Source organism: Oryctolagus cuniculus, chromosome 12, assembly GCF_964237555.1.
Source record: "Oryctolagus cuniculus chromosome 12, mOryCun1.1, whole genome shotgun sequence".
NCBI classification, from domain to species: domain Eukaryota; kingdom Metazoa; phylum Chordata; class Mammalia; order Lagomorpha; family Leporidae; genus Oryctolagus; species Oryctolagus cuniculus.
In genome coordinates, this window is record NC_091443.1 from 50,167,781 (window position 1) to 50,179,560 (window position 11,780).

Sequence of the window (11,780 nt, forward strand, 5' to 3'; positions counted from 1 at the left end):
CACCTTGGGAGACAGCAGATGAAGGTTCTAGGGGTTGGGTCCCTGCAATCCACATGGGAGACCCAGCTGGAGTTCCAGGCTCCTGGCTTTGGCCTAGACTATCCCTGACAGGTCTTTGGATAGTGAATCAGTGTGTAAAAAAGTTTCTTTCTCTCTCCCTCTCTCCCTCTCCCCTCTTCTTCTCTCCTTCTCTCCCTCTCCCTCTCTCTCTCTCTTTCTCTCTCTCTCCAGATATCTTTCTTGAAAGAGAGAGAGATCTTTCTTTTGCTGGTTCACTCCACAAATGGCCACAAAAGCCAGGGCTCGGCCAGGCCTAAGCCAGGAGCCAGGAAATCCATCCTGGTTCCCCACTTGTGTGTCAGCCCAACCACCTGGGTTATTCTCCACTGCCTCCCCAGGCACATTAGCAGAAAGTTGGATCAGAACTGTAGTAGCCATCCCTCAAACCAGCACTCTGATATGGGATGCTAATATTGTAGGAGTCTTAACCACCCACTAAGCCACAATGTCAGCCCCTGCTGAGGTGGTTTCATCCAGACAAGATGTGGAGGGAAGACTAGATTTTCTCTTAAATAAGTTTTAGAAACTTATCTGACTTTATTTTGTGAACATGACCTAGCCGGGAGCAAACCATAAACTCAGAGTGGCAGTAGGCCATAGAAGCCCTGTGTTCTAAACACCCATATCAGTGTTTCCCAAAGGCCAGCCCAACAAACAACTATATCAGAATCTACCTTGAGGGACATTTTTTAAATATCAATTTTCAGGCCACATCATGAGGGGATTTAATCTGTCTAGAATTAAACCCAAGCATCTCTATTTTCAACATGTTCCACAGTTGGAAAAGCAACTTGGAAAGAAAGGGACAGATCAGAGTGATAGAAATCAGGACCCAGGATTCTGGCCCACCTGCTGCCTGGACACATGTATTTGGTGGGCAATAAGCTATATTCTAGGTAGGATATCATATCAAAGAGCGCTCAGACTGGGTGGCTCAGCAAGGGGCTGAGGCGCAGCACTGTGTAGACACTCCAGTTAACAGATGGGCCAGCACAGCCTGCAGAATTGAAAGGTGAACATGCGTTATCATTTTTATTCTTTCTGGGCCAGGACTTATTTTTAAGCAGGTAGAATAATTCTTACTTTACAGTGTTTGGAGCATGGTCCCTGCCACATAGTAGAGTCTAAAAGGAATTTCATAGTTTCTAAAAGGAAATCCTGAATGTAAACTTTACAACACAATGTGTTCAAACACCTACCACAGCTTTTCATATCTGGTTAACTTTCCTGACTACCTTTTTATTTATTTATTTATTTATTTGACAGGTAGAGTTATAGACAGTGAGAAAGAGACAGAGAGAAAGGTCTTCCTTCCGTTGGTTCACTCCTCTAATAGCCGCTAGGCCCAGCGCTGCGCCGATGCAAAGCCAGGAGCCGGGTGCTTCCTCCCGGTCTCCCATGCGAGTGCAGGACCCTAGCACTTGGGCCATCCTCCACTGCCCTTCCCGGGCCAGAGCAGAGAGCTGGACTGGAAGAGGAGCAACCAGGACTAGTACCCGGCACCCTAACCGGAACTAGAACCCGGGGTGCCAGAGCCGCAGGCAGAGGATTAGCCAAGTGAGGCACAGTGCCGGCCCCTGGCTACCTTTTAAAACCCTCTCTTACTCGAGATGTGCAATTCGGGACATGCTCAAGCTGACTTACCTCAAACAGTAGAGTTAGAAACATACCAGGGGATTCCAATTCAATCCCATCAAGGTGGCATGTACCAATGCCATCTCACTAGTCCAAGTGATCAATTTCTGTTCACAATTGATCATAATGATAGGGCTAAGAACCAAAGGGAGCACATAAACAAGACTAGTGTCTGCTAATACTAACTGATAGAATAAAAAAGGGAGAGAATGATCCAACATGGGAAGGAGATACACAGCAGACCCATAGAATGGCAGATGTCCTAAACAGCACTCTGGCCTCAGAATCAGCCCTTAAGGCACGCGGATCCAGCTGAAATGCCCATGAGAGTATTTCAGGCATGGAAAGCTAAGACACTCTGGGGAAAAAAAAAAAAAACCTAAATGAAAGATCTCTGCGAGTGAGATCCCAGTGGAAAGAACGGGTCATCAAAGAAGTAGGTACCTTTCTCTGAAGGGAGGAGAGAACTTCCACTTTGACCATGGCCTTGTCTAAATATGATCAGAGTCGGTGAACTCAGAGGGCTTCCATAGCCTTGGCAACTCTTGACAAGAGCCTAGGGTGATTACTGACGCCATAAACAAGAGTGTCAATTTGTTAAGTCAACAACAGGAGTCACTGTGCACTTACTCCTCATGTAGGATCTTCGTCCTAGTGTGCTGTACATTGAGATTTAATGCTATAACTAGTACTCAAACAGTATTTTTCACTTTATGTTTCTGTGTGGGAGCAAACTGTTGCAATCTTTACTTAATGTATGCTAAACTGATCTTCTGTATATAAAGAGAATCGAAAATGAATCATGATGTGAATGGAAGGGGAGAGGGTGTGGGAAAGAGGAGGGTTGCCGGTTGGAGGGACGTTATGGGGGGAAAGCCATTGTAATCCATAAGCTGTACTTTGGAAATTTATATTCATTAAATAAAAGTTAAAAAAAAAAAAAACCTCTCTTACTCAATCACTCTTGCTGCACCAAAGACATTTTTCCACAGCTCTCCACCCGCACTCATGCAAAGGGAACCCCGAGCACGCCAGGCTCCAGTCCCATCCTCACTGCTGTTTGGGTGCCTGTCCTCACCTGCACAGCCCTCACTTCCTCCTTCCCTATATAAACAGCTCATCTGTATTCAACACATACTCTGTGCCAGGCACTGTCCTGAGTATCTTATTGATGTTATTCCTTTCAAGAGTCACAATAACCCTCTTTGGTAGCTACTACTGTCTTAACCCTTTACCAATGAGTCAAGAGGGGCTTTAAAGAAGAGACACATTGCGCATAAGATGACACATTTAGTAAATGGCAGGACCATGACTTGGTTTCATTGGTCTCAGTTTTGTCTGTGGTCAAAGCACTTCCTTCTATCCTCGGTGCTATGCCCTTGGCTGTTGACCCAAGCTGTCTGTCATTCAAGGCTGATCTAACCCTGACTTCCTCCAAGAAGTGAAGGGCAGCTCTAGGCTTCACTGGATCAAAGGCAACACCAAAAAATTTATTTAAGCACATCAAAGTCTGGAAACCAAATAGAGAATCAGCGAGAACACTTCATTATCCCTTGCAAAAGGTACCCTCAGGGCAAAGAGGGGAATAGTGAAGCTACTGAATACTTAACTTGAGTCTTTCCCCAGGAAGACATTAGCAGGGGGCTCTTTTTTTAAAGCAGTTAGAAGCATGAAAACAAATCGTGATAAATGCTTTAGGAACATCACTAAAAACTTTGGTTTTAACACCATTTTTAGTGGAAAGGGTATTCTAGGACAATAAGTCTCATTCTACCCAATTCTCATCTCCGTATCTTTTCTCTGTGCCTATAACAGGACCTTCTCACTCACACCTGCACACCCAACCTCGACCCCTCAAAGCTTGCAAAGAGGGCTCCAAACTCCAGGCAGTGCTCTTAAGAGCTCTAAGCTCATATTTTGACAGAATTTGTCATCATCTATGCCACTCTACCCCCAACCTTATACTCAGTTTCAAAAACTAAAAGACAAAGATGGTTAGATAAATATATACATAAGTTGATATGGTTATACCATCTGCATAGATCTATAAATATATACCTATACCAATTGATCTATCTATCTATCTATCTATCCATCCAGATACACCTGTGTGCCAGTCACCTAGTGGGTGATTTGACACAGTGCAACAGATATTTTAAAGGGCTTACCATGTTCCAGCTCCTGTAACTAGGCACTAACAATAAAATTAGAATAAGATCTAGTTCCTGTCCCTAAATAGCTTAGAGTCAATATTATGCCCCTAGATGTTACCTCATTTAATCATCAAAGTGACTCTGTAGCAAAGTTATTATTTTAAAATATAAAAGACCAGGAACATCCAGAGAAATCAAACAGCTTGCCCAAGGCTATGCAGAGAATAAATGGTAGACGTCTCTGCCCCCAAAATACAAACAGTTCTAGCCTTGATGGGTTGCCTCTGGGTCTTTCCAAGATCTGGTCTCCCACTTTGATCCTATTTCTAGCAGTTCAACCAACCTATTAATTGTCTTGCCTGAGTCCTTGACAATAACCTTCTAGGATCCCTGAGCCCTGCTCTCCAGGAACAGCGATATGGGTGGGGTGGGAATCCTTTAGGGATTAAGGTTCTCCCTCTAAACTCCAAAGAGAGTTCTATTGCTGGAGCCATGCTTCCAGAAGCCTGCTGCTGAGCCGTCAGCTCTGCTTTCTGGGTTCCCCTTGCTCAAGGAGCTGAAGGCCACAATTAGGGGCTCTGACAATCTATCAGAATCCCTATTTTTCCAGCGGTGACCTCCCTGATGCTTCCAGCTGGACCAGATGACCCTTGTCACCTGTATCCTTGTCCTTTGAATGTCAACCTCTGCCTCACAGCCTGCACACCCTCTTGGGATTCTCAGGCCTGGCTGTGTGTGGTCCAGGTCCTTTACCCCTCCCTGCTGCCTCATCCCAATGTGGCAAATCAATAGATACCTGGCCACACCAGGTATCTATGGTAACAGGAAGTACCATAAATTCATTCAGTCTTCTGGCAGAGCAGTCTATCAATGAATAACAGCAGATATAAAATGTCATTTAGAAAAGGGGTTCTGCACCCGAGAAGAGAGGACTGGCAGGGTAGAGGGCATTCCTGAATCAATCGCTCTCTTTCATATACACCTGTGTTCATATGCATATGCACTGCTTCTCTCTCTCTCTCTCTCTCTCTCTCTCTGCACCTGAAGGCCCAAGCAAGGAGTCCTCACTCAAAGCCACAGTGTTATTTTTCTATGAAGCTAGTGGCATTTACAAGTAATCCTCTTACACATGCTGCCCATATGCTTATGGAATACAGGGAGGTGTGAAGGGAAGCCAGCCACAACAGGAAGCATTTCATGGAAGAATTTCTGATAAACTACACAAACAGTAAGGACATAGCTCTATCCGGGACTCCTCAGAGAGGATGCAGCATTAAGCCTGCCAGTTATCGGGGGAAGCAGCAGAATCCCAGCCACAAAGTGGGAATAAAAATACTACATATCTGTGATATCGCTGGGGTGATTTGGTGAACGGTGTAGATACAGTATGTAGCCTGGGGCTTTACTTTATTCAGTCCTGGACAATCATTCAGGCTCTCTTGAATATGATCCTAACTTGATTATGCTCAGAAGAAAAGGAGTTAAAAGTCTCCAGGGAAGTGAGTTGAAAAGTCTGTCGTAAAGGAATAATGCAGTAAACAGGGAACACCTGATTTTGCTTTTGAAAAGAAATCACCAACACAAGGCAAACACACAGAGTCTGTTTCCTTGTTGATTTAAAGAATTTTTGGTACATTTTTATCTGCTCAGTTGATTACTAATTGGTTAATTTTCCTTTATAGTGATAGTTCCAGTGGTCCTTATGGTAATAGCTTCCATTACTGCATTTTATTTTCTTAATTGATTTTGTACTCTACTATCAGTCTGTTATCTTTCCTGGTGCTATGGAAAAGCAGTTAGAAATTCCTTTCCATTTGGATTCAGTTGTGACCCTCTCTGTACTGCCCTTTGCCTCTGGAATGTGAAGCCTCCCGTGGGTTGACTTGGGGATATCTGTTTTTAGACATTGTCTCCAGCCCCTAGTCCATCCCTCAGAGATGCGCCCTTGGGAGAGCATGTGATGTCTCACCCTGAGACACGTCTGCCAAAATTCTGGAAGTGATCTTATCCCCATCTGAAAAACTAGATTCCAACTCCATCTCATCACAAGAGGCTGAGGCTGAGCTTTGCAACAGAGCTGCCTAGGAAAAAACAGGAGGTCCATGGATAAGCTGCCAAAGGGCTTCGGAAGGTTTAAGCCTGGGATTTTTATTCAGTACTGATGCGGACCCTTCTGCTTTCCTCTGAGGGGGGAAAAAGAATGAGTACGATTAGGGACACATTTCCACTAAGTGTAGTCGTGTTCCCTCATAGGAAATACTTTAAACACGTGTTCAGGGAGGAATATTTATCATTCTGAGTGGGGGGTAGGGGGTGGGGGGATGAGGCAGTCATACATTTTTCTCCCACTCTACCCTAATGTTCACAGTTAAAGGAGTTAACTTGCTTGTGCCTAATCTCCATGACAAAGCAAGCTTTGTCTGACCTCTCCAGTTTCCTCAGCCCAGAGATTATATAACCAGAAGGTGGGGTTGCAGATTCTCAATAGATGACAAAGGTGAAAGTGGGCCAAGGCTGGAATCACCCACCACTGCCTGAACTCTCAGGCCCTGGGATGCCTTCCTAAACTGTGTCCCCAGCCACAGCAAGGCGCTTAAATCTCCCATCCATTTCATCCTTACTGATACACTGCATTTCTTTTTGAAAGAGAGGAAACATCTACCTGAGCTCTTGCTGATTAAAGTGAGATCACTTATGCAAAAAAAAAAAAGAAACTACAGGGGAAACACAACTGTCATCACTAAATGTAATTTCAGAAATTGATTATAACACAACACTCAGAACTGCTAACAGTAAAAATTGAAAGAGAATCATGACATACAAAACGAATCCGACTCAAAGTGGAAAGCAAGTCATTGCTTAGTAAATGCTGACTACAAAGCCTCAAAGATGTACATAAAGTGAAAAGCTTGGAAATAAAAGTTATCCACAGTTCAGCTTAGTGCTTTGTGTTCAGTGCCTGCCAAGCAGTTTTTTTTTTTTTTAACTAAATTGTTCATGATCTATGTCCCTGACAACTGTGATGCCCAATACATATTTATATGTTCACAGGTGAAGTCTGTATGGCCTTGATGTAGGCAGGCATATAGCATAAAATTCAATTAGGTTTGTGAGCTGGAAGATCATGCCTTCACCACGCCCCCTATGTGATCTCATGCCCCTACCTGACCACACCTGTGTGCCCACCTGCCAATCAAACTAGTGAACCACTCCCCTTTGGAAGTGGATTAAAGACCTGGACTGGAGCATGGCAGGCCCGTCTCTTTTTTTTTCCCCCTCCCAGCCCTTGATCCCCTTACTGCCCCACGCCTTTGGGGCATGTGGCCTTTGGGCCACCTGCTCCATACTTTCTGGCCTGCAGGTTCCTCCATATGGCTGGCTCTTGGCCTGCTCTCTGCTCAGTATGAATCTAGATTTACCTTTCTCTCTTAGAGGTCTCACTTGCCTATGCATTTCTCCCACTGAATAAAAAGCTTAAAAACTTACCATGCTGCCTTAAAAACTTACCGTGCTGGTCTATTTGAGCCAGTATTCAGCATACTTCTCTGAATTCATGGCAAAAGCCCATACAACTTATTAATTTTGGGAAATATTAATAAGCAAATCTTTATCAGCCTCAACATAACTCACGTAACTCAGCATTATAAATGCCAAAATTATACTAGCAGCTACTTCTTATGAGTATATATCTAGTCCATTAACCCCACATTCCACCTGATGTCTGACCTCAGAACAATATAAAAACATAATGAAAGTGAAAATTTAGGACACCTGCAGGTGTTACTCAAACTCTAAATCCATGACAGTGTGTGAGGAGCAAGATTAGAAGTCCTCACACCAAGTGGTCCCCAAGGATCAAAGTGCAAGCGGTGGCCTCGCCTTTGAAGGAGGAAACTGCCATACTGTGATCCTTATGGGCAAATCTTCCCTCTGCTGTAGAGAAAATCCAATCAGGGCATTACCTGATTGGGCACATTGATTTCCACCCTAATAGGTATTGATTATCTGCCAGGCCATGGCTTTCTTCTAGGTTTACTATAGAGAGAAGCCAACGGATATTTTTCTCACACCAGCAAGTACTTAATCTATTACCCTATGCAGTGACTGGGGCAGCCTCTGATTAATACAGTTCAGCCAGTTTGAGCACCTGGTCGGAAAGGCATAGAAAATCGTTGCAGGGCTTTATAAATGATTTGACTCTGAGTGAGCTACAAGGAAAAGGACGCTGTAGACAAAAAATAGTATGGGGAGGCAAAATTTCACCTCAAAATCCTTGAGGTTTTCCAGCTGAAGCTGAGAATTAAAAACTGGCCTAAAACAGATTAACAGGAGAAAAGCATACGAATGCATTGAATATACATTGTACATGACACAGGAGCCCTCAGTAGGAAACAAAGACCTGAAAAAGCGGCAAAACCCGATTCTATATTAGGTTGAACAAAGAGCGACAACTGTTGAAAAGTATCTAAACTATGTAGGGAGGCTGAAGGAAGATGAGATATTTTAACAAGGACTGTGTGTGCAGAATTCTCTCTCAAATTCCCAACCCTGGTGAGAAGAATGTTGCTTTTCTTCTGATACAGGGGAAATATCTTCCATGGAGGAGGGGGGAGGGCATGGGTTATCTCCTGCTTTCAGGCAGAAAAAGGGGAAGGTTAGAACACACACTGCACCTGCCATTTTTTTAATTGCCTTTAGTTCAAAATAATCCTGGTGTCAAAGTGGCATATTCCACCACCTTTCAAAAGGAACAGATGAATTGTCAGTAGAGGTGAATATTTAAGACCGATACAGTAGGCAGACCTGTCAGCCTGCCCTCCCTGAGATCTTTCAGCGGTTGGTTTGGAAACTGGCACAGTTTTTATCTTTGGTTTCTGAGACATTCATCATTAAGACTGCATTCTTTGCCAGAACTGGTCCCGCTAGCGTTGAGCTTTTCAGCTACAATTTTAGGCAATGAGAAACACCTCCTACCAAGTTGAAGGCAGAGCACCTACTATGAGTTACAGGACCTAGGTCTGGTTTCCCCACTTCACCAGCAATAATCACTCTCTGGGTCTATCGCTCCATCTTCAAAATGGAATTGATAGGCTGTTCTCAGGCACTTCCAAAAGGAGAATTGAGAGCAAATATTGTTAGTCACTTCAAATAACTTACAATTCTTCGAAAAGCAAGTACACACTGATAAGATAGCCAAGGGGCATAGGCTGTGTGCACACAGAGGCAGAGAATGGAGGCAATTAATCAAACAAGTTCTGCAGAAGTCACTCCTTTCCCGCAGAGAAGGGGGAACAATACATTGCATATACCAACATTTATTTCACTAATCTGAGTATTTCAGATAACAAAGAAAATGTTGGCTGCCTGAATTACCCAGAAGCTCCCTTAAACATCTGTTTCATGTGTAACTTCAATAAGGGCACTCTTCTCTTCTTTAGAGCATAAGAGAACTGGTAACATCTCTCCCCTGCAATCTCTGAAGACACATTATTATGCTATGGTCATCCAAAGGGAACAGCAGAGGCCACAAGACCTATCTGGAGTTTAGCCAAGGGTTACGATTCAGAGTCTTCCAGAAAAGATCTCTTCAAGGCATCTCTCTCCTGAGTGTTAGACTGAACCCAGGGACTTCTGGGTGACTGGCAAAGCATTGCAACTTTGCCCTGTGGTTGTGCTGTGAGGATCTCGATATATCACATTGCCTCAGGCTTACAGAAGCTTTGGGGAATTTTACTGCAGTCATTTTTCTAATTTCTGGAGTTTATGAAAGTTCTCCTCACACCAGTAAATAGGATGAGAGGGTGATGCACCAGATTTAAATGCACACTCAGTTTAAGTGTTTTTAGAAGGAAAAGGGGGGGCCGGCGCCGCGGCTCACTAGGCTAATCCTCCGCCTAGCGGCGCCGGCACACCGGGTTCTAGTCCCGGTCGGGGCGCCGGATTCTGTCCCGGTTGCCCCTCTTCCAGGCCAGCCCTCTGCTGTGGCCAGGGAGTGCAGTGGAGGATGGCCCAGGTGCTTGGGCCCTGCACCCCATGGGAGACCAGGAAAAGCACCTGGCTCCTGGCTCCTGCCATCGGATCAGCGCGGTGCGCCGGCCGCAGCGCGCCAGCCGCGGTGGCCATTGGAGGGTGAACCAACGGCAAAAGGAAGACCTTTCTGTCTGTCTCTCTCTCTCACTGTCCACTCTGCCTGTCAAAAAAAAAAAAAAAGAAGGAAAAGGGGGAAATCGTTTACTTGCCATGGCTTGTTCTTTGATTCTAGAATCGAATTCATCTTCCTAATTTTTCTAAAGATACCTGACACACGTATCCGGAAGTCAGTGCTTTTTAACTTATAAGACTTATCCATCCTCACTGTTTTCATAACTTAGGTTGTTACTTAGCATGACTATTTCCTTACCTTCATAAAATGGGTCATTTTAATAATGCACAACAGCTATTGGGGAATTTAATCTGAAACTTTTATTTATGTTACATTTTTGCAGTGGCCTTAGTTAGAAGACAGTCAGTACTCTATATTTATGACTACAAGATGTTATATGCAACTTCCTGAATGTAAACTAATTGCCTATGGGAAAAATGCTGCTTCTGTAAGAAATTTCTGCTAAAGTTTGTTAGGTTCAGGAGAAATTGGCTGAGCAAATGTGACAAGGCAAACTTTCTACTTATGTTACTGCTCCAGGAGCCCTGTACAATCCTGGAAGCTGTCAAATTCATCACCATGTCTCATCAACTTGGGAACTCAAGCTTGCTTCTAATTTGCTGCCTATGTCTTACCCTACACCTAAAAAAAAAAAAAAAAAAAAAAAAAAAAATCCAAAATCTTCTTATTTGGCTTTAGTGCTAATACCCTATTATCCAAGTAATAGTTTGCCCCTGCCATAAGAGATGGGCTCTCCCACCAGCTGCTTGTCTCAGGTCATCCTAGTAATTAACCACCACCCCAGGGGAAATCCACTTCTGGGTTCACTCTGGACCCTGACTCAGAGCATGAGCAACTGAAATTACATGGGAAACCACCAGAAGCAAGAGAAAAGACCTGCTTTCCTGGTCTAAAGTACCTTACAATTTTTTTTAAAGTTTTCATGAAGATACAATTTGAACCATACCAAGAACTCAGAATTATATTTATGTTCAGAATTCTGTACCAACAAACACTGGTTTCCTTTAAAATTTCAAGAAAAACATTATGCAGAAAGATATGTCAAAAATCAAGGAACTTGTCTAAAAATGTGATGTTGTGAATACAGAAAGTTAATCCAAGAAATATAACTATCAGATTCCAAAAATGTTTGTGGGAAAATCTCTTCTTAGACCTATGCAAGCCTCCAAATTAAATATATATGTAAGTATATGTGTATATATGTATACTTTGATCCCTTACTGAATCAGGTGTAAAAGGGATCTTAGGGCAATGATGCTCAAATACTGCTCTGCAGGCGATCTGTTAAATCAGTGCAGATGCTTGCAAGGCCTAAACGAAATGAAGGGGAAAATACAATGTGCACATATATGCAGGTATATTCTTGGTAAGACTGTCTGTGTTCTTACTTAAAAAGACCTTTTCTTTACTGACCATTCTATATTTTTTAAATAGAATTTTCTTCTATGAAATGATAGTCATGGTAGAAAATAGTGCTGCTTTTCTATTTTATTTGGCTTTTTTTTTTTTGATAAAATGTTAAAACTCTGATCAGTCTCCACATTTAGGGTGGTTTTTATATTATACTGATTCCTAGACACCACTAACCAAACAATTTTATGTGTTTGGACATTTCTTTATGGTTTTCACCCATCTGTCCTAGTTCTAGCTCCTGCAGCTACAAAACACAGTTGTCCATTGTCCTATTAAAAGTCCTTTCTGCGGTTGGAAGACCACACCTCTGCTTCTCTAGGATCTTTTTTCTTTAGAACTACTATCTGCAACTCTTC